We start from the raw sequence: 24,256 nt of genomic DNA on the forward strand, positions 1-24,256 counted from the left end.
CAAACTTAGGAAGAAGAATCTTACTCCAGGCCTGGCATTCTAACCAGTGTGTCACCTACCTGTCCTCCAATAACTATAGTACAAAATAAATTTTAATCACATGAAAAGGGTTGAAAACCAAATATTATGTAAGGCCTAAGAGAGAGAAAGGTCCTGGGTTATCAGGAAAAACTTCCTGAAAAAGGGATTATTTGAATTGAGCCTTCAAAACAGGTAGGAATTCAAAAGCCAGGTACCTTTCACACTAAAATATTATGAATAAATCCAAAACCGTACCTACGTACCTTGGAGCCATTGGAAGCTTAGGAAATACATAACCATTTAACATGAAATGCTTTATTCACAAACTGTTGGAATTGTAGAATAATTATAGTTTCCAAACTGCTTTTTTAGTAACATCTGATGGGAAATACCAACTTTTTAAACAAGGCTAAATTTAAAACCCCACACAAATTGGGATCTACTGTATACTGTTTGAAAAAAGGCAATGCATTTGTCATAACAGTGCCCCCTACCTCAATAAAAAATCAAGAATCAATTTCCATTTAAAAAGCACTACATTTAGGCTTGGTGAGTACTCCTGTTTTTAATCACTGTTTTCCATCTAAGCACTTGCCTAGATATTTGGTTTATCTGTTCATACATTATTTACTGGGAGCCAAAAATGTGTAAGGTCCCATGTGACAGTCACTGTGGGAGAAACCAAAGGGTAAAATCCTTATAGAATGGATTGAATTAGCAGGAAAAATGAAATATACACACAGATTAACTACCAATTTGAATGTCCAAGTGAATTAAGTGAAGTACCCAAAAAAAAGCACCAGGAAAAAAGGAAGACATCATTTATGGATGGCAGGGAGTTATCCACATAGTGAGATCTGGGAAGACTTCACGGGAAAGAGGATATTATGGTATTTTGGATTGGGTATTGAAGGATAAGGAAGAACAGCACAGGTAAGAAAAAGATAGCATCCTATGACCAAAAGACATAAAGACCAAAGTAGCAGGGTGCACTGGGGGAAAGGAAAGCAGTTCAGTTTGCCAGACCACTGCACAAAAGGAGAAACAATGTGAGATACGTTTAGAATGGTAGGGGGAGGCCAAATTTAGGATTTTTTTCCTGTAGGCAACAGGGACAGAAAGCTCCTAAGGGCTATGAGAAGAGTTCAGTCACTCAGTAAACATTTATTAAGTGCCCACTGTATGTGCTAAGTGCTGCAAATATAAAGGCAAAAGACAGCCCCAGCTCTCAAGGAGCTCCCAATCTAATGGAGGAGGCAACATGAAATAACTATGTAAAAAAAGATCTATACAGGAAAAATTGTTAATAATCAGTAGAAGGAAAGCACTAGAAAGATAGGAAAAAGCTTCCTGTAGAAGGTGGGATTTTGCCCTGAGCCTGGAAAGACGCCAGGAGGCAGAGAGGAGGAGGGAGAGCATTCCAGGCATGGTGGACAGCCAGGAAAAATGCCCAGAGAGAAGGTAAGGATCTGATTAGATCTGTGCTTAAGCAAAGTCAATTCTCAAAGCCATGCATAAGATATATTAGCAGGCAAAGGGTATGTATCACTTAACTAAGGTGGAAGGCGTAAGAATGTAAAGAAAAAAGAAAATCCAAGAGATACTATGGATGTAGACATGAAAGAACTCAGCTACTGAGTAGATAAAGGTAAAAGGAAATCAAAGATGACTAACTCCAAACTGTCAGTCCTGGGTGGGGGAAGTGAATAATTCAGACAGGTGGAGGTATTTTACCATAATTATTTGCATGTCACATCCTCCTAATAGACTGAAAATTCAATGAGGGAGCAACAGTATCTTCATAATTCCCTATTTCTATTGGGGGTTTTACTACTTTTCCAGGCTCCCAGATCAATAACCTCAGCCTTATGCTAGCTATTTCCTCCTCACTATCCCTCATTCCACATACCCAATCTTCCCCCCCCCTTTATGAAGGCAGATTTGAACTCACATCCCCCTGACTCCAGAGCTGGTGGTCTATCCAATTCACCACCCAGCAGCCCCCACATATCGAATCAATTGCCAGATGTCCTTTCTACCTTCACATCTTTCGAATTCAACCCCTTATACTCATGCAGTCACCAGATTGGTTCAAGTCCTCATCACTTTTCACCTAGGCTACTGCATTGGCCTCCTAATTGGTCTTCCTGCCCTAAGTGTCCTCCTATTCCAAACCACCCTCCACTAAGTAGCCAAAGTGATTTTCCCCAAGGGTAGATCTGACCAAGGTCACTCCCCTATTCAAACTCCAGGGGCCCCCTAGTGCTTGAGGATAATACATAAACCACACTTTGATTCGGAAAGTCCCAAACAACCTGGCCCAACCTCATTATACAATTTCTCTTTCCTGAACTCTAAACTTTTTTTTTTTACTCCTCTCTCACTTGGCCGCCTTTTCCATTCACACAGCTACTATTCTAGTTCTAGACTTGACCACCTCTCTCACTCATGTTGGTTTTTGTTCAGTCCTTTTAGTCGTGTCTGACTCTTCATGACTCCATTTGGAGTTTTCTTGACAAAGATAGTGGAGTGGTTTGCCATTTCCTTCTCCAGCTCATTTGACAAATGAGGAAACTGAGGCAAACAAAGTTAAATGACTTGTTTAGGGTCACACAGCTAATAAGTGTCTGCTGCTGGATTTGAATTCAGGCCTTCCTGACTCCAAGCCAGGCACTCTATCCACTGTGCCACCATAGGACTCCCAACTTTCCTTCTCTCTTTTCCTTCTTTTCACGTGGTATTTCTATCTCTCAAAGAGCCTTTCCATCCACTAATGTCTGAAATACCCTCCATCCTCACCTTAGTCTCATAGGATCCCTCATTTCCTTCAAGGTGCAGTTCAAGTACCACATGAAGCCTTTCCTAGTACTGCTAATGCTGTTTCTCTCTAACTACCTTTACTTTATTTTGTATTTAATCATATAAGTAAGTGTGTGTGTGTGTGTGTGTGTGTGTGTGTGTGTGTACGTGCTCATATGTGTACAGGTTATCTTGTTCAACAGAATATAACCTCTTCCTTTTGTACTGTTATTCTCAAGGCCTAGCACATAGTAGGGGCTTCATACATCATTGATTGATCTAAAGTTTAAATGTGACCCAGAACTTATGATTCTTCATAGTAGACCCTTAATATATGTTTGCTAAATTGCTGAAGATATAAAGTTGAGAAATTCCAACATTAAGGAGACAAAAAAAAGAAGCCAGGGAAAAGTTCAAAGAAGTTGTCAGAAAAAAGTGGGCCATCACAGGAATTTCATGAGAGTTAACTTGTGTTGAATGCAGGAAAGAAGTCAGAGAGGATTAGGACTGAGATAAAGCCATAGGATTGAGGAGGAAAGAGAACAGTCACAAAACAAGGCTAAAATATGTAGCAAGCTGCTCATAACACTTTAGTAACTCTATTTTTGAATATAATAAAGAAAAAGGAATTTCAGGAAACTGGGCAGCACCAGGATTGATTCTGAGATTTGAAGCCATAATCATAAATAAAGTTTCAAGTCCTATTGATTCAAGTTTTGTCTACAGCCATACCACTTTGAACAAGTCAGATCTCACAAGGTAAGCAGGATCTGGCCTCATTAGTACTTGGATGGGACTTCACCTAAGAACACTGAATGCTACAGGTTTCAACAGAAGTGACATGACAGAGTAGAGACTGGCAGCCTTGGGACCAGGAAGACCCGAGTTCAAATCCCACTTCTGATAATACACTGGCTCTGTAATGCTGGGAAAGTCATTTAACCTCCCTCAGTTCTCTAGGCAATTCTTTAAGTATCTAAGTGGCACAGAAGGTGCTAATCTATACTGGTAGTTCTAGTGTTCGTTGTACCAGAGAAATCACACAATCCAGTTCTTATCCCTTATCTCTATTGAGTAACTCAGATTTATAAATGTTTTTAAAAAATTCTTCAATCTACTACTCTCTCCCAAAAAGTTAAATTAAGTCAACAAGTATTAAGGAACCACACAAGTATTAAGTGTGCCACACACTGTGCTAAGTGCTAGGGATAGTAAGAAAGGCAAAAAAATTAAAAAATTTAAAAAATAGTCCCTGCCCTCAAGAAGCTCCCACTATAATGGGGGAGACAACATACAACAACTATGTGCAAACAAGATTTTGACAGGATAAACTGGAGAAAATAAACTAAATTACATAAACATCAACTCCCATTTTCCCAGCTTAACACTTTATTCACTCTAAAAAGAGCTCATTCCAAAAGTGGCCTATCATTTAGTTATATGACATATATGATGAGTCTGTTCTCACCACAGCCATAATTGCATTGTAACCATTACTAGTTATCAATCTCAAAGACCAATTTCTCATCCCGTTGCTGGAAACAGCAGGACTTTCTGAAATAATGAATTCGGAAAGCCTGGTAACAGAAAATACGAGAACAAGCTATTCTCAACCGCAGAGGGAATTTCTTCAGAACACCATCAGATTTCCAGGGTTGAGGCAGGACTGGTGGGACCTAATATAAGCTACGTCCCCTTTCTGCTATCCAGTATTCCTTTAAAACAGCACTTCTCTGACAAATGACAAAAAAAAATTAACTTTAGGCTCTACAGAATCTTGAAATGCCTCCTGAGTTGGCAAAGATTAAATTATGTTCAATATATTTTTAACATTAAATATAAAGCTAATTGTATCCTGATTTTATGAAACATATATACTGTGATTTTACTGGCATAGGAAACTATTTTTAACATTAAGTACAAAACTTATTGTATTCTGATTTTATGATACATGTATATTTGTGATTTTACTGGAAACTCCCAGTAAGGAAGCTTTCTCTACCAATATAGGTTGCATAGTGTTACTTGTATGGGACACACAGAGAAGTTAAGTGAGTTACCCAGGGTCATACAACCAGTATGTGTCAAGAGATGAAACCTGAATTCAGGTCTGGCTGACTTAAACTGCCAGGATTATACCAGGCAGCCTTCTCAGTTAATCCACATAAGCTATTTTAATTTATTAACCAGAACAATACCTTCCCCTACCAAGTTAGATAAAAGAGTTTACTATACTTAAATTTTGAATCCTGTCAAACCTTTACCATTTAAATATGTTAAATACACATAAGGAGATAGGGATAAGAAACTTACTCGTGGCATTTCAACAGGGTGACACTTTATGAAATGCTTTGACCAATTTTCCTATTTTGTGTTAACTTCTAGAAAGAATCTAATCAGTTAACAAGTAAAATATTCAACCCACCCACTAGATGGAAGGTTTTTTGGTTTTGTTTTGTTTTCATGACAAAATTTTCAGTATGACTGAGAACAGCTATATGATAAGCATGGGGAGTTTTTCCATGATAGATATACCTTTAAGCAAAATCCCCAGTTTACAACATGATCCCAGAACAAGTTTTCAAGCTTGTTAAAATCTCAAGGCATAACAAAATCTCATGGTCACTTACAAACTTCTATTATTCAGCAAATAATCAAATACTAATGGCAGAGAAGAGCTAGTATGTATGCTGAAGTTTTGCAAAGCACTTTGATCCTCATCCCCATTTTACAGATGAGAAAACTGAGGTTGAAAGAGATTAAGTGACGTGCCCAATGTCACATAGCTACTAAGTGTCTGACTCCGAATTTGAACTCGGGTCTTCTGTCTCCAAATCCAGCATTCTATACATCACCAATGATTTGCTAGTGAAGGGAAAGCACATAAAAATAAATGTCAAGTTTCCTGCCTTGAGAAGTTTATAATGTAACATGGGTGTCTAATATAGATAGCTACAAGACATAAGAAGACATAAGACTATAAGTGCCATGAGATGGGGTAAGGCAAAATGATATCCTATGGAAGGGATGTGAGAATGTTTCATGAATAAGTCGCATTTGTGCTAGGTAGGCCTTGAATGATAAATGGAAATATTTCAAAAAGGTAGACATTCTAAGTACAGAAAACAGCATGAATAAAGTTTGGTTCATATTCAGGAACAGTGAATAGCAGAGACATAAAAGGGACAGTAGCAAGAAACTTGAAAGACCAGTTACATAGGTCCGGCTTCATTTAGCAGGCAATAGTGAGCCACTGATGGGCAGTTACGGGGAGCAATGAAAATAGGGCTTGGAGTGAGAAAGACTCATCTTCTTGAGTTCAAGTCTGCCCTCAAACACTTACTAGCTGTGTGACCCTGGGTAAGTCACTTAATCCTGTCTGCCTCGGTTTCCTCATCTGTCAAATGAACTGGAGAAGGAAATGGCAAATCACTCCAATATCTTTGCCAAGAAAACCCTAAACGGGGTCACATAGAGTCAGACATGAATGAAAAATAAGAAGGGAGCCATCGAAAGTTTCTAAGGAGAAAAGTATCATAATAAGAGCCACTAAGGTATTGAGATATTGATGGTAAAAGAAAAATCAAGGAAAAGAGTTTTTAAGGTCTCTTGAATTTTTAAAGGGATCTCTTAGGAATTTTTTTTTCTTAGTTATCTCTTTGAGCTGTCCTAAAATGTCAAATGCTAATGACAAATGATAGCCTACTGGCACTGAGTAATTACAAGTTTATTTTTACACAACAGAGAAATAATTTTAGTGGCATGCCAAATAAACAATATGCAGGAAAACAGTAATTCTTATGAAAGGCCGAAGAACCATTCACATCTGCAGATAAATATGGTTGTTTACCAGCTAAATCACTGTGGACATAAAAAGCTTTGGTCATCACAATCAACAAAAATAATAGCAATTTACATTTATATACTAGAATTATAAAATCTTTCACGCATATTTACATTTTGGTCCTCATATGGTCATATATTACAGGGGCTCCCTTTCAAAATTTTACAACTTTCCAAAAAAAAAAAAAGAATATAAGAGATGAAAGCTGAAGGAATGGGAAGAGAAAAAGAGTAAAATTGTTGTTTCTTTGGTATTGAGAACCCCCAGGAAAGAAACTCTCTGATCATTAAGATCAGGAATAAAAAGAGTTGCTTAGAGCATTGAGAGGTTAAGGGATTTTCCTAGTCACGAAACCAGTCTATATAAAAGGTAAGACCAGCTCCTCTGGACAGCTCTCTATCCACTGTACCAAGTTGACTTTCAACACAGAAATTATCATTACCTTATTAATTTATTAATTAGGTACCTACAGTGTACAAAACATCACAGAGAAAAGAGGTAATGTGTATATTCATTCTGCTTGGCTATCTCAAATATCTGTCAAAAATGTCCATGCCTTGAGTACCGATGCTAAATTTCACTTATGACCCAGTCAGCAGGAATCCTGACAACTTTCATTTTCACTGAAACATTTTCAGGAACCAAATTTAATTCACATGTGAAAATGTGAAGCAAAGTGGTACAGTGAATCGTGAACTGCATAGTGAACAGGCCTTGTGCCAGGAAGACCTGGGTTCAAATTCTACATACTGGCTGTGTAAGTTATTAACCTTTCAATGCTCCTGGCCAGAGTACAAGTCTATAAGTTGCATAAAATGTGCTGACCCTATATTGGTGTAGGGTGGGCATTCTCTTATACCAATGAAATCACAAGTCCATGAAAAATGCTTAGAAAATAGTGCAGAAATAGTGAGTAAACTAATTATGTATACAACTAATTATGTATACAAAACTTATAACTGATACATAAATATCCATAAGTATAAAATTTTTAATCTTTATAGCTCAGGGTTAATAATTATGCCTTCAGAGATAAATCTTGCTACTTCAGTGAAAGAAAGAAAAATGCAAAGTGAAAAAGTCATTGCAGAAGAAAAGATTTACTTAAATTTTAAAGCTGCACCGCTAAATAATACAGGAAGAAGAAAACACTCTGACTTGCTTACTTTGAAAACCAGTTCAAATGACTTGCCTTGAATGACTTTGGAGTTGCCTAAACTCATGCATCTGGACTACCAAGCACATTTCACAAATATTTGCAGCTAAAGGCCTTTTAAGCAAAGTTTGAAGTTATTTCCGTAACTCATTTTCAGCAAGAAACAATTTGATGGCCCCATTTGCAATCCATCTGAACAAGAACACATTTTAGTTTCCTCCTTCGCTGGGTGATCTGTGGGTAGTTTCCAGCTCATTTAAGAAAAAACTAAGCTTCCCAGCTCTCAAAACTTCCTCCCTAGTAGACCCAGCAAGCACTCATATTATAAGGTCATCAAATCTCACTCTTAAAGTCACAGACCCATCTCCCCAAGCACCATTTTCCCCCAATGTTCACTGCAGCTTTACCAATTAAAAGTGTTTGTATCACACAGAGCTATAGCCAGAGCAAATTACACAAGGACAGAGTTAAAGTAAAAGGTTTCAGGTAGTAGAAAGTAATCAAGGAGTCCTTAGGGGATCATGAAAGGTTATATACAATCTGTACAGACCCAGGAGGTAGGTCCACTCACAAATCCAACCAGTGTACTTAATGCTTATGGATAGCTGATGCCTTGAAGACACCCTTACACAGTTTCTGCTGCTTATTGGAAAACAGCAGTAGTGTAAATGACAGAAGTTCAGAAATTTTCAGAAGCTTGGCATAGGTCAAAGACTTCAATTAGAAGGGTAATTAAGCTCTTTCACAGAAGCATATGATAACCAGAAACTTACCAAAAGGCAAAATTAAGACTAGTACAAACTGGGTATTAGGAAGGACAGGGATTGGGCCTGTGATTTCATCAGTATCATTCAAATAGAAGCCCAGGGCCACTAATCCATACGGAAGGATCCCAAGGGACCACATACTGACTTAGTTTTAAAATGGAACATTATAATGGAACATTATCTATCTTTTACTGTATTCTTATTTTGTTAAATATTTCCAAATTACATTTTAATCTGGTCCCACATGCCTACGTTTGACACCTCTGGTGTAGGGAACTTCAAGAGAAAACCTCTTCCACTCCTCCACAACTAAAGAGTTGCCTACCTAGTTAATGAATGGGGCACTGGTTTTGGAGTCAGCAACCATGATTTGATTGAATAAACTCCTATTAATGTAGGTCAGCACCTTTTTCTTCAACTTCATCTTAGATAGCTGCCCAGAAAACAATAAGTTTAAGTGACTTGTCCAGGGTCACATAGCTAGTAAATGGATACAACTGAATGGACCTGCTGTTTGCGAACATACTGTATCTCAAGAAACTATACTCCACCGCCTTGTACTGAATACAGACTAGCCACAGACCCTGACCCAACACTTAATCTCTAGAAGCTTAGGAAAGAAATGATTTTAAAGAAAAGGTGCTGACCTGCATTAATAGCTTATTCAATCATCTTCAGTGTTTGGTCCAAGAATATTGGCTAAGATTCTGCTAAGCATATCCCTTCTGTAACACTGGAGGGATTTTTGTATCACACATTCTCTGATTCCTCTTGCTTCTTGTCTGGTTTAGATTCCCCCATCCTCCGTAGCAAGTTAAAAAAAATTGGTCTGTTTGGAAATATACTAAGAAATAAATGAACATGTGGAGAAGCTCCTCTCAATGTGAAAAAAAAAACCAGTTTATTCAATCAAATCACAGATCCTACCCTTCCTGATTCCAAATCTATTGCCCTATACATTGCCTTGTTGTCAGTATCTGTCAGTATCTAAATGATGATTAGAAAACGGGATGAATTAATCACAAACTAGTTGGGAAAGCAAAGCAAGTCTGATAAGTGGAGACCAGTTGCGTCCATCAAAACCGCTGTATATTAAGTTGTTAAAATGCTTGGCTCATTCATGGCAGGTGTTTCAGTATCCACCGGCAGAAAGATGCCAGCATTCTCCAGCATTTTTTACAGTTTACCAATTAAAGTGTTTTGCAAGTGAAATCCCTCCACACAATACAAAATAAGCTGTGTTTACGTGCAATTTGGTACTTCAAACTCTAAACAATAAGGTAATGTTACATTGCAATTGCCTCCTGTAATACGAGAGAACGTAAATCTATTTAGAAACTTGGGTTCAAGTAACAAGTGTGACTAACTCGTCTAAATAATGTGGCCCAAGACCGACTACTTGAAATCCAGCACGTTATGTGCCTTTGGCAAACACCACTTCTATGAGACCTGACAGTAACACTGTGGGCAACACTGCCAAAAAAAGAAACCACTAAGGGGTAATAACGCTGCTTCCTCTCCATTTTCCCCCTTGAATCTGATTCTTTCTGCTCTTGACCCCAGCAGTATCTTGTTCTCTAACCCTCGACCCAGCTGCCACCTAAGGAGCTTGCTAGCTCTGGGGAGGAAGAGCGACTTCCCAGGAGGCTTGGGAGCTCAGCGCTTCCTGCCTCCGCCAGGCAGGAGCCACCACCAGCCGGGAGTCCCAGAGACTCAGCCCGCTGCTTTATCTCCGCCCCATCAACCTCCCTGGGCAAATTCTCCCTTCTCCCCAACAGACCTCTACCACAGCCTATTTCCTTCTTCTTATCACTCAACAACACAGAGCAAAATGCCCGTGCTTGCACCTCCAGCGCTCCACTCTACCTCGGGGATCCTAACCCGAGCTGAACCAGCCCACCGGGTCCGTGCCCCCGCCCCCACCTTTCCTCCTCCTCCTCCTCCCCGGGCGCCCCACGCACTCCACCTCCAAAACACAGCGACACCCACCCGGGAGGCAAAAGAACGGAGGGAGGAAAAGAGACCACCGGGTAGGGATGAAAAGGAAGGAAGGAAGAAGGGAAGAAAGAGGGGAGGGGTGTTTAAAAGTGCAGATGCCTCAGTGAAGAGGGGGGCTTCCCCGCGCCCCCACAGAGCACGAGGGCGGGGTGTGGGGAGAAGGGACCGATCCGAGCAAAAGAGAACAGCGCCCAGCTCCATCCACCTTTCCTCGCGGGAAGGGGGCGCCCCACATCAACTCTGTTCGATCAGCCCAAGTTTCCGGCGGTGCCCTGTACCCCAAACCCACGGATCTCCCCGTCCCCTCCCCACCCCACCCCACCTCCCTGGCCAGCACGCGCGCACACCGAGCCCCTCCTCTCCCCGCACCGCTCCCCACCCCGCCCCGGCTCTTACCTCCCGAGTGGGGGCGGGCGGTGGGGGGGAAGAGGGGACGCCCTCGGCCGGGAGAGCGCAGGCAGAGCGCTGAGAGCTGACTGTGGGGGAGCGTGGGGCAGAAAGCACGGGTGCGGCCCCCCCCCACCCAAACTCACGAGAGCTGCGGAGGGGTCCCCGCTGGCCGGCCCGGCACACTCAAGCCCAGCCGGAGAAGGAGGAGGAGGCGGCGGCCGGGCTCCCCCACCAGAGGAGGCTCCGCTCTTTGTCTCCGCCGCTCCCCCTCCTTCCCCTCACCACCGCCGCCGCTGACTGCTGCTGCTGGTGCTGCTCTCGCTGCCGCAGCTGCTGCTGCTGCTTCTGCTCCTGCCGCCGCCGCCGCCGCCGCCGCCGCCGCCGCTGCTGCTCCCGCTCCCCCACCGCGGCGGAGGCGGACTCTCCCGAGGGGACCGGGCTGCTGCTCTCCTTCTACTCCTCCGGCTACTGCACCTCCTCCTCTCCTCCAGCCGGCCGAGCGTCTTCCAGGCCCCGGATCGCTGGCCTCTCGCTCGTCCTCTTGCTCCTCTCCGCGGCTCCCGGCTGGACCAACCCGGAGCTGGTGGCGGTGGCGGTGGCGGTGGCGGCGGCGGCGGCAGCAACCCCTCCCCCCATGCACACAACTCCCTCCTCCTCCTCCTTCTCCAGCTCCTCTTCCTCCTCCTTTTCCCCTCCCCTTCTCCTCTTCTTGCCGCCGCCGCCTCCTCGGCTGCTCCTCCCCCGGCCCGGGCTGTGACGCGGTGGGCTCCACTGGAGGCCTTACCCCCCCCTCCCCGCCCCCTTCTCCCCACCCCGCTGCCCTACCCAGGCTTACAAGCACGGGGTAGAGCTGCAGCTTTTGCGGCCGCCCGCTCGGGCAGGGCTCTGCTGCTTCGCCTGGCCCGCCGCTGGCCTCGGGGCAGCCGGCCCGAGAGGAGCTGGCCGGGGGGGGGTTGGGGAGGGGGACGCTGGCCAGAGCAGTGCCCGACTGCTCTGAATGCCGCCGTGCCCAGCTCAGCCCATGCACGGCCTCACCCCTTTGCACCCCTTACGGAGTTCAAGGTGCCTGGGCTAGGGGGGCACCAGCAGCCTTCCAAGTGGGGATGCGCTCCTCCAGGCAGAGACAACTCTGCCGGAGCCCCCCGTGGCGGGGAGGGTGATGAGAGGGGAGAGAAAGAGGCCAGGTTGCTCAGAGGCTGCTCTCACTCTCTCGCCTTCTACCTCTCCCAGCGAGCGTTTGGTACAAAAAGCCCGGCGGGCTCTCAGGCTGCAGTAGGAAGGATAGAAGTGGTTCAAGGACTCCTCGGTGAGCTCAGGAAGGTTGCATGCCGCTTAGCGAAGGGTAAATACCGCCCATCCGCGCTAGTGGCTAAACGGGGTGGAGGAAGAGCTGGGTTCCCTTGCAACCTTAAAGTGCACGTGCGTATCTCTGGGGGAGGGAAGTAATGAGAATGAAGGCAGTTATTTCTGGCTTTGACAAAAGGCCCTCGTGGGGGGGCCTTTTTATTTATTTGATTTCTTAATCAGATACTAAAGCTGTTGAGAGATTGCCCATCTACCCTCCAAACAAAACCTCAGATAAACTCCCTGGAAAGAAGGCCTGTTATCTATCGGGGCGGGGGGGGGGGGGGGGGGGGGGGAAGTCTCCCTTTTCCTCCCTGAAGTTGCATTCTGGGGCTTTTTGTATTTGCATGTATTTACTTTTACGACAGAATACGTTTTAATTTCAGGTATCCCTCCTGGAAATAATTGAGAAATGGAAGATAAGAGGCAGAAGCCCAGCTTTTGTTGACTGTGCATCATCAGTTTAAGTCGGGTTCTGATTGCACAATCTATTGCTATGAGACAGATATGAAATTATTTGAATGTGAGGCCCCACATGGAATTGTCATCTGTGATGTGATTGGTCTTCTCACCCTATCCTAAGTTATGGTTTGCCTGTAAGAATTCCTTTTACTATTTAACAGAAGATTAGGGCAACGCAAGTTTCACTTTTAACATGGACATCCAGGTGTCTTCTCTTCCCCATAAGGCCTTCACAAAGCACACAAACTGATATTCTAAATGCCAAGCCCCTGCGCTCAATTCAAAGAAAAGTACTCTCCTGGATCCTTGTAAAACCAATGATAATTTCTGCTACCGGAGGTAACTAAGTAATACACAGAATAAAAGAGTCAGGGCTCTTTTGCCTATTGCCTGTGCCATTTAGCTGAGCAACTATAGTTGTCCAGTATCGGACATGTTCTTGCCCTCTCAGCCTCTCCATTTGTGATCTCTTATTTAGTATTAAAATCTAATCTTTTATCAGTAGCTCTGCTTCTGATTTATATGATTACTTAGCCGGCGTAAGTCAAAGATATAATAATACTTCAAAAAAAAAATTTGAGCTTCTCTTAGGTAAAGTTTAAAGTTTGTTTTGTAAATCTTTTTTGATTCCATTGCCTTTAACTATCTTTTGTATTCTTTTCAAATTGGGGAGGGGTCTTGGAGGGAGGAATGGGTCTTCACTGAGTGTTTCTGTTTCTTTTCTTCGAATTCCTGCCGTAATCCCCCACAACCTACATCCAACTCCTACTACTACTGAAAACTGTTTTCTAAGTTGCCCAAAGTTCAATCTCCTTTTCTCTGTCTTTATCCTACTAACTCTTTGGGTTGTGACACTTTCTCAAAGCCTCTATTTCTTAAAACTATTATGGTTTCTGTAATATCTCACTACCCTGACTTTTCTACCTCTGAGCAGTTTTTCTTAATCTCCTTTATTTTTAACAACCTGTCTTGTGACCCATACCTCTGATTGGAAGATGGAGTCATAAATCTCTCCATTTAAGGAGGGGAACAGGACAGACATCTCTTCATACATCTCTTTTCCCATCTGGCTTGCCCATTTTGGCCATCTTTGACCTCTACCATGCCTTTATCCCTCCTCCATAAGTCTCCCCCCAGACCCCTTTCAACTTTCTTTTGTGTCTTGTTTTCTCCCTTTAGATTGTAAATTCCTTAAGGGCAGGGACTGTTTTTAGAGTATTTGTATCCTCAACACTTAGGAGGGTACCTGGTACATAGTAGATGTTTCATAAATGTTTATTGAATAAGGACTCCTGCCCTTTACTGGTACTTATTCCTCTCACCTAACTGTAGTTTTTCTGCAGCTCCTTTTTCTTTGTCCCTTTACTTTTCTCCCTATAAACTCATTCTGTCAAAACTTCATCTACCTTCAAAACTTCCAGCTATATTAATCTCTATATGGTTTCCCTCCTCCCTCCCTTCCCCAAGGAAGGGCTTGCCTTGGTACTAGTTCTAGCTTTGAACAGGACATCCCATCATCTCTTATATAATACATTGGAAATCATCTTTTTGTTAAAAACAAGTTTTCTTTCCCAATTTCCCTCTTATCAATTGCACCATAGCCAGTCCTTCCACAAAAAAAATAAAACAAAAAACTTTAGTTGTGTCTTTGACTCCTCCCTTGACTTTCATATCTAAGTTTCCTTAAATGCAAAATGAGGAAATTGGACAATATAGTCCTTAAGCCCCTTTCCAGCTCCATATAAGTAAATGGTGGGATTGGAATTAAATAACTTCAAAAATTCGTTTCCACTTCTGAAATATCATTTATAAGTTCATCAATTTTTTCTTTTAAAACATCTGTCAGATTTGCTTCTTTCTTTCTATTCTACAGTCTCATCCTTACCCAGATTCATCATTGTCTTCTTGTCTCAATACTCTTGCCCTTGAAATCCATCATACACAGTAAGGCCAACATAACTTATCATCCTAAAATACAACTTTCCTTATATCACATCCCAGTTCAAGAACCGGTAGCAACTTTCTATTTCCTCTCATGTCCTGTCTAAACTCTTATTCTCCAATAGAATGTAAGCAGGTGAGGGCAGGGACAGTCTTACTTTTGGATTTGTATCTTTAGTGCCTGATAGCAAATCAGATCAACAGGCATTCATTAAGTACTACTATAAGCTAGATGCTGTGCTGAGTGCTGGGGATACAAAGAAAGGGATTTAAAAAAGCAACAGCCCTTGCTTTTAAGTAGCTCACAACTTAATACCAGGTGCTTGGTAAAAATCTTACTGATTTGAAGACCTTTCTATCCAATTTCTTTTCTCCCTAATGTTTACACTTTGCCAATTTGATCAGGATTGCCTGACCACCCCCATCCAAGCCATGCTTATTTTTACCTCCATGCCTTTGCATAGGTTATTCCAGAAGTCTGCCTGTACTTCAAAAACCATCTCAAATTCTTTTTTTTTCTCCGTACTGACCCCTCTCCAACTACTCAGATGTCCAGTAGTTTGTTTTCAACTGTGTAGTACAGCACTTACCACTTGATGCGTGCTACCCCTTATTCTTCTTTACTTCCTACATCTATGCTAATAGTCATCTCTCTGACTATATTATAAATTCCTTGAAAGCAGGGACCATCACAGTCTGAAGAATGCTGAACTCCTGGTAGATTCTCATTAAATCCTTGCTCTTTTAAAATAGTAGTCAGGAGGCACCTGAGCTTTCATTTTAGCCTCACCACCAGCCCCTAAAAACAGATGGGATCACAGAGCTCAAATTTTTGTTTATCTACGTAAACGTAGGAAGAAAAGCTAAAAAGAAATCTTCAATCATTAAACACCTTCCTACCACTATTAAAGGAGGTGAAGGGTGGCAGGCTTGGAGGCTTTTTTTTTTTTTTAAAGATAGAATTGTCATTTCATTTTTGCAAAAACTCACCCTCTTCCACTGCAGATCCTAGAGCAGCTTGGTTATCTAGAAAGGTTAAGTGACTTGCTCAGGGTCACATAGCCATTATGTTAGAGATAGATCTCAAACCTATTCTCCTGACTCTAACTTGGCTCTCTATCCACTGTCAGTATTGGGGGCTTTTTTTTTTTTTTTTTAGGTATTTGAGGTTAAGTGACTTACCAAGGCTCACACAGCTAGTAGAGGTCTGAAGTCACATTTGAATTCAGATCCTCCTGACTCCAGGACTGGTGCCCTATCCAGTGTGTCACCTAGTTAGCTGCCCCTCCCTGCCCTTAAGCCAAAGAATGTAAGCTACTTAGAGTAGGGATTGGTCCATTTTTTGTACTTATATCCACAGCACATATTAAACACTTGTTGATTGATTAATTGGTTTTAATGATATGTGAAGATTGAAGAAAAAATACAGGTTATAAAAAGTTTAATCATATAGCCAAATAAAACATAGCCAGAACACAATACTGTTCAATGTGTGTTCAGTGGCATTTAAAAAAGACTGTATTGGTTGCAGTAGCTCCTTTCCATAAGACAAGGAAAAAGGTGTAGAAAATCTCATAAAGGTGCAATTGCATAAGGGAAAAATAGGGAATTGAGCATGTTTAAGAGTTACTGATTCCCTTTCTGTGTTCATGTGCTACAAAGTAACTGTTGGCTTCTACTTTTGTTAAGGGATATGAGCCATTTTTTGTTTTCTATGCATCACTTTTAAAATGACATGTCACATTTAGTAAAGACATTTTCTGAAAACTAAGAACAACGCAACCCTGAATTACTTTAAAAGTATTTGCTAGAGACAAGTAATGGAACAAAGATTTTTTTTTCAGATTCTCATAAATAGCCATATTGGTGTTTGCTCATTTGCAAGATGAAATTCACCTTTATGTTAAAATCACAGAAGGGAAATTTTGTCAAATCTAGTTGGAGTCCACTTTCTTTCCTTAATATGCAGCACTTCTTAAATTGTGGGTTGCCACCCTCTATGGGGTCTCGAGAAATCTGGCAACAGTAAAAGGTTTCTGAACACAAAATAACCAAACATTAATTATGAATCAAACAATGAATCTAGGTGTTTCTGGCAGCACTTGCCTGTGTTGCATAATGCAACTTCACTGCAGCCTTGGTTCTGAACACGAAGCATACGGGCTTTGCACTGCGCATGCCCTTAGGTCATACAACCCTGTGGAAAGGTCTAGAGTGGAAAAAAGTTTAAGAAGCCTTGAAGTGAATGTAACTGAATCTTTTTTTGATACTTCAGTATCTTAAAGTACCCCAGTAGTATTATTACTAATATTGATCTTAACAACTACTTACTCATATAGTGCTTTTTAATTTACAAATTAATTTTTATGTCTAGAAACTGACTAGAGCATTGAAATAACTAACCAAGGTCAGCTTATAAATAGCTTATAAATGTCAGTACTCTGAGTTGAACCTGAGCATTTTAACTCCACTGCTAATGTCCACCTGCCATCATGGTATATTATAAAGGTAGAAGACTGGGCTAGATGTCATATATGGATGTAATAGGATATGATTACACTAAGAAGTGATGTGGCATGGTGGATGGAGAAACGGCCTTCAAACCAAGAAAACCCAGGTTCAACTCTTGCCTGTGAAATGTACAGGCAAATCAACTAATCTCCCCGTGTCCACAGGCAACTCTAAGACTAGATCAGAGAGAAATTGACTACCTGCATTGGTAAATCAGGTATCTAGCCAAGGACTCACTTTACTACAAAAAAGCAGTTGAACTCTAATAAATTATAAAGAAGTCTTAGGCCTAGAAAACTGGTAAGGAAATAGACCTTCCTCCTTTCAGTGAAGACAAGAAGGGAAAAATGTGAGGATTTGAAATTCACTGTTGGTCACAGGGGCCATGTCAGATGGCTTTGCTTAAATGCTTTTCTTTGTTACAGTGAAGGGATCAGTGCTAGAGAGGAGGGCTATTAAAAAGAAAGAATTATGGTATAAAAACAAAAAGGTATAATAAAACTTAAAAGTCTGGCAGAAGAGGTCCAACCTGACGCAGTAGGAATCAAGGAATAAAAGTCTGTGTTGTAGATAGAGTGTTTGATGAAGACCTGAGTTCAAACTCTGCCTTTGACACTAGCTGTGTAGATGTGGGTAAGTCATTTAACCCTTCTGAGTCTCTGTTTCTTCATTTGTCAAATGGGACATAAAAATAGCACTCAACTCACAGGGTCATCGTAAAGATCAAATGACACTATTTGCAAACGTTAGCATGTTATAGAAACTTAAACCATTATTATGGGAAATAGGGAAGATGAAGGGAAAAGAGAACCAGGCTGGAAGACAGAAGGCTTGGACCCTGGTTCTGGCCCTGTTACTTATTACCTGTGTGACCTTGGGTAAATCATTTCACTTCTCTTGGCTTCAGTTTCTTCACCCCACAAAATGGGAGGTATTGGATTGCCAAGGTCCCTTCCAACTCTTACAGTCTGTGAAACATTAAAGAAAAATTAATCTGGCAGCAGGATTTATGTTGTGTATGATGGATTGAAGGTGGTGAGCCAGGTTATTGTTAGAACAATTTAGTTAACCCCTTTTCCAAACTTCTCCATTTTTGTTAAGGGCACCTCTAGTCTTCAGGTTCATAATCTTTGAGTCGTCTTTGAGTCCTCACTTTTCCTTACCACCACCCCATGTTCAACTAATTGCCACATCCTACTGATTGTGCCTCTACCTTTCCACCTGAATCCATCCCCTTCTCTCCACTCATATACCTCCCATGAAGTTCAGGACCCCATCATCTTTTTCATGGATTATTTCAGAAGCATCCTAATTGTGTGCCTTTCCAACCCATTCCTGTAGATGCTGAAGTGATATTCCTAAAGTACAAGTCTGAACAGGTCATTCCTTTGCTCAAGAATCTTTAGGATCAAATACAAACCCCTCTCTTTGGCATGTAAAGCCCTTCACAATCTAACTCCAGCCTAACTTTCCAGCCACACTGGCCTATTTGTTACAAATGAGGAAACTGAGGCAGACTGAAAGTAAGTGACTTGCCCATGGTCACACAGTTTCCAGAGCTAGCCTCATATATAGCTTTCTATCTTCTAATTTGGTGACTTTAAAGGCTCTCCCCAGTTCCTGAAATGTTCTCCCCCCTCATAGCCACCTCTTACAATCTCTTCTTCCAGCAAAGTTCTAATTAAATACCACTTCCCACATGAAGCCTTTCCTGATTCCCTCCCAACTACTAGTACCTCCCCTGACAAATTTACTTGGTCTTGACTTTGTATATATGTTGTACTTATGTGTATAAATGTTGTTTCCCATAATAGAATCTAAGACACTTGTGGACAGGGACAGTTTTGTTTTTGGGTTTGCATCCCCGGGGACTAGCACTTCATAGGCAATTAACAAGTGCTTGGTGATTGATTGGTGATGGGGAACTGGATTAGAGTGGATAGAAAGGGATAGAAAGAAAGGATGGAGATACTTCTAAGGCAAAATCAATAAGACTTGGTAACCAAGTAGATGTGAGGTTTGGGGAGGGAGTCAGAACAGATAGGGGTATAATGAATGTTTTAGTTCTTTGTTATTCTGCTTACCCCAAAGAGATATTGCTTTAGCAAAGATGTCTCCTTACTTTACTACCTGAATGCAGAACTGGTGCTTGACCTAGAGTCAGGAAAACCTGAGGTCATCTCTGGTGGCGCAGTGGGTAGAGCACTGGCCCTGAAGTCAGGAAGACCTGAGTTCAAATCCGGGTCTCAGACCAAACACTTGACACTTACTAGCTGTGTGACCTTGGGCAAGTCACTTAACCCCAATTGCCTAAAAAAAACCAAAACCAACAAATCTGGCCTCAGACGCTTAACTAGTTGTATGAGCCTGGCCAAAATCACATACCCTCTGTCTGCCTCAGTTCCCTCATCTGCAAAATGGGGATAACAATAGGAGCTATTGTTATCTCTACCAAGGTTGTTGTGACTATCAATTGAGATAATAATTGTGAAGTGCTTAGCACAGCTGCTGACACATAGTAAGCACTATATAAATGTTAGTTTTCATTATTGTTGTTATTATTATTAACAGTCCCTGGCTGTATCAACAGTAGTTTGTACATTATCTGTTTTGAAGGGTGACAGCGGGAACTCCTCAATTTCTCAACCAATACAGAGGTTTCCTTTTTCTTGCCCTAATCTGCCACCCTCTTCTGCCACTCTGTAGACCTTGAAAACTGGTTATTGAACAAGAGACCTGTGGAAACCAAATGATGTATTTTCCTTGCTGCCTGGTAATAAAGGTCAAAACGAACTATTCTCTGGGATATGCTAATAGAGATAATCACCCCAGGCCATAACCTGGGGTGAGGAAGGCTTCTAAGCTGACTCAGGGAGGCAGACAGCCAAGAAGAATGACAGTATCTTGTTCAACTAGTGCTAAAAACACACAAAGCCATATGGGCGTAATCAGGCCAGTGCCCATCTCCCCACACATCAAGGCAAACCCCCAACCTCTCTCCAGACACACACCCTGCCCTAAGCTATATGTTCACCCTTTGGCAGCTTATTTCCATCTCAGGTTGGCCTCAATATTTATTTTAGCCTGATTTCTTTAGCAGTTTTGTGGGGGAGGGAGAGGTGTTGCGCACAATATAATTTTACTTGGCCCACACTCACCCATAGGGAGGGTCCTGCGTCCCCACACGACCTATGCAAATGCCGTTCATTAATTAATCCCCTTCGTTAAGGTTAGGACCAAAGCAAGAAATACTTCAGCCAGCATGCCACCTCTCCTATTGGTAAGAGCAGAGAAAAATGTGATTCTGCTGTTTCCTTGAATTTTTTAAGTTTTATGGAATAAAACAAGCATTTCCATAACATAGTACAATAAAAAATATGATTGTACATGAAACTGCAAATCTACCATGCACAACTTGCCATTTCTTTCAAATATACAGCAAAATTATGATGATTAAGCTGAGCTAAAAAGGGGATGAATTTACTGAACCTCAAACTGAACTAAACAGTAACCCATACATTAAGTTACTACTGTAACTTAATTAAGTCACTTAATCCTTGGCTACAGTTTTCTCATCTATAAAATGAGGGAGATGAACTAGATGACCTCTGACATCCCTTGCAGTTTTCAGTTTATGATTGAGCAAAGCCAAGGTAAAAAAAAATCAAAAGAACACTGTGATAAAGTTAGGTGACCCCCAGGACAGCTTATTTTACCATGGGGTTGGGGGATGGGGTTCTTACTAGTACAGAGCCATCAGGACCCTTCTGAGCCAATGGTTTTCTCTCTGGCTTTAGGTGCAAGGAAAGCCAAGGTACCATCCTCTGATCCAGATTTCTTGGGGGAAAGGCTGCATACAGGATTCCCATCTTCTATCCTGATGGCTCTGAAATACACATATCATCTTTTAGGGTTTCTGATTCCTAGTAACCAGAGGGGCTTAAAATAACCAAAGGGGTAAGTTGAAAGATCACAAGAAGTCTTAAATGCTAACCTTAGGGGCAGCTAGGTGGCACAGTGGATAGAGCACTGGCCCTGAAGTCAGGAGGACCTGAGTTCAAATCCGGCCTCAGACCAAACACTTGACACTTACTAGCTGTGTGACCCTGGGCAAGTCACTTAACGCTAATTGCCTAAAAAAAAAATGCTAACCCTAGTCTTCTGTGAAATGGAAATGGAGAATAGACCCTGGTCCTTCTTAGTTCACTCCTTTTCACTGACACGATTGTTTTAGAATTTGAAGTCAGCTGCCTTATTCTGTTTGGGTTGGAAGCTAGGACAATTTCTCAGGCCTCTGATCTGAGATGGATGTGGGTTGGCTAGGCCCCTAGAATCTGCTTTCTCAGCTTATCTCTGGGTGTGGGGCCCCAGCTTGAAAAAGGCATTTCCCTATATGACACCCTAGTTATCAGCCCTAAGTTTCAGTTTGTCATGCACTGCCTTAGTGTTCCTAGCCTGGTTGTCATGGGGATGCCACTTTGCCCAGACTGCAACATCAGCTGGCTCGCCCCAATAAATGGTAGATACGGTTTGGGAGGGGCAGGGGACCAAGCAGGGTCCATTCATCACTCCCACTTCCTTCTCAACTAAGTCCATTGAGTATAGGAGTCCTTAATGATTTTCATGTTATGGATCCCTTTGGCAGTCTGGTGAAATCTGTGAACCTTTCTTGCAGTTACTTCCTTCCTCTTGCTCAAAAGTTTCTATGATTCTAACCTGAAAGTTCTAAGCCCTACCCTTTTTTCTACTCCCCCCCCCCTTTTCTTAGTTGATTTGCCTAAATCAAATTTGCTAGTTGGTAGTTAAGATTGGTTCTGCCCCTTTGATAAAACTCAGTTCCCCCACCCGTGGTTCTGTGGGTAGTGCCTTTCAACAGAGATTGCTTCATTTTAATCTTTTGATCTCCATAGTCTATCATAATAGGGTGCTCAGGCTAAACATTTCTGGGAACCAAGCACTAGTACAGGTACCTACCATTTATCAGGAGCTCAATAAATCCTTGTCAATTAATTGATTGCTTACAACAAAGCAGCCTCCTATAAAGGTCAGGAACCAGTGTAGATTAAGAATAGGTGGGGTGCCAGGGGCAACCCAAATGTCTTTAATAATATACCAAAACAAGATGTTAAATGGGTAGGTTTCACAGGATCCATCAACTTGGGTGGGGGAAAATTAGATCTTAATTTTCACTAACCAATAACTGGAATCTATCAATTCCTTCAATTATTTAAAAATAATCCACAGATTTCACCAGATTGGGAAGGGATCCGTGATATACAAATGGTTAAGAACTCCTGTGTAGTTGGGATGGAAGTATGAGTGATAAATGGTTTCTGCGTGTTCCCCTGTCCCTCCCAAACTGGATCTACCATTTATTGGGGCAATTCAGGTCAGCCCTGATATTGAGGTCTGCGCAAAGTGGCATCCACGTGACAACTAAGCTAGGAGAAACAGATGATCAACCTAATCACCTGTGTTAGTGAGGTCAGGGGAAAGGGACATGTGTTTAAATCCTTGTTAGAAGACCTGTTCCTCCATCTTTACAAGGAATATGGTGAAAGTGACCAAGGAAGTATTACTCCCAGAAAACTAGAGCAGCTCCTTCTCAGGGCACATTCCTCAGCATTTCCATTTCTCAGAGCAAAGGCCTCTTTCCCAGCCTTGACCTGAGACTTCTGGTCTCCACCTATGGGTAAAGGTCCTTTATCTGATGTCCAAATAGCAAAGAGTGAGTCTAAATGGTAGAACAAGGTATTTCCCATTCCCTCGACAATTTAGTAGATTAGTGGAATAAACTAAGGGAGGGAGAAGGAAAAGATTTGGAAACAGAATCATTCCCTTCCCCCTCTCCTCCAGAAGGAACATTGCAGGCTTTGGGCCAAGTACTACTTTTTTGACATTATGTTAATTCACCTACAGTCAGGAACAGATTGGCCTCCGATTAAATTCACGTTTCCTGGCAATGAGATACTTCTAGCTCTCTGCTGATTTGCAGAGGTGAGATGACTGGCAAGGTCCTGAGTTCAATAAAAGATCAGGCTTTTCATCGTTCAGGAAACTACAAACCAACCCCACCCTATCCCTTTCCACCAGGGACTGCTGTCTCAGAATCTTATATTTCAAATGGACTATAGGAAAAATTTCAATTCCTACCAAACATAAGAAAACAGGTTTTGTCTGTTTATTTCTTTATTTTGTCATCTAACCCCAAAATAGAAGGCTTTTCTAACCAATTTCTATATCACCTATGGTTTCAGTTTAATTTTTTTTTTTTTTTTTTTTTACTACTTCTACTACCACTTACTGGTCCAAAGTAGAGAAATTTCTCCTTGAAAAAAGGTGCCTCCAGGTTAACAGTTTTCTTTGTTTTCCTCTTTTTCTAAGGCATATCATCTGTGAATGCAAAAAGGCACTTTGTACTGCTCCAAAGAGGGTATTATCTGCCACTACGGCCTTCCTTTTTTTTCCACCTAAATTCATATTTGTTTACATATACAGAAAAATTTCCCTGTGTAAATAGTGACTTTTCAAACACTTGATCTTAGAGACTAACCCTACATTTTTATTCCAATAAAAATTGCTCACTGATGATAGTTATATGTCAACCATTTCACAAGCTGTAGTTTACTGATTTTTTGCTACAGTGCAAAGGGATTTTAATCTGTAAATTCTAAATAGTTGAAGTAAATTACAGCCCCAAATCATCAGCTCCCTGTTGATCATTTCAAACTGAATATCCCATGGGCATCTCAAACTCAACATAGCCAAAACAGAACTCATCTTTCCCCCTAAACTCAATCCTCCAAACTTAAGATCATGGATTTAGAACTAAAAGCCAACTCCCTAATTTTTTCGTATGAGGACATTGTCTTATTTCTGTTGAAGGTTTGAGACCTTCTGTCTGTTCTATTGAGACCTTCATTCATCCAGGTTCAAAATCTTGTGTCAGTATTGACTCCTTATTCTCCCTCACTTCATTTACCCAATCAGTCGCTAAGTCTTGCCCTTTTTTTCTCTGTAACA

General features: G+C 41.6%; 1 protein-coding gene across 2 annotated transcripts in view; it reads right to left on the reverse strand.

Moving 5' to 3' along the window:
• LOC114046277 (cytoplasmic protein NCK2) overlaps positions 1 to 11,247 on the reverse strand; it is a 192,998-nt gene extending 181,751 nt beyond the window's left edge. Inside the window, exon 1 of one of the 2 annotated variants that reach the window (XM_027866566.1) lies at positions 11,119 to 11,247. The gene's annotated coding sequence lies outside the window, so the exon portion shown is untranslated. Of the gene's footprint in view, positions 1 to 10,981; positions 11,060 to 11,118 lie in introns of those variants that run through there. The other variant, XM_027866567.1, reaches the window with a different exon arrangement.
• Between the last annotated feature and the right edge of the window lie 13,009 nt (positions 11,248 to 24,256).

The sequence above is a fragment of the Vombatus ursinus genome, unplaced genomic scaffold (genome assembly GCF_900497805.2).
Source record: "Vombatus ursinus unplaced genomic scaffold, bare-nosed wombat genome assembly UNPS02014781.1, whole genome shotgun sequence".
Lineage (NCBI taxonomy): Eukaryota > Metazoa > Chordata > Mammalia > Diprotodontia > Vombatidae > Vombatus > Vombatus ursinus.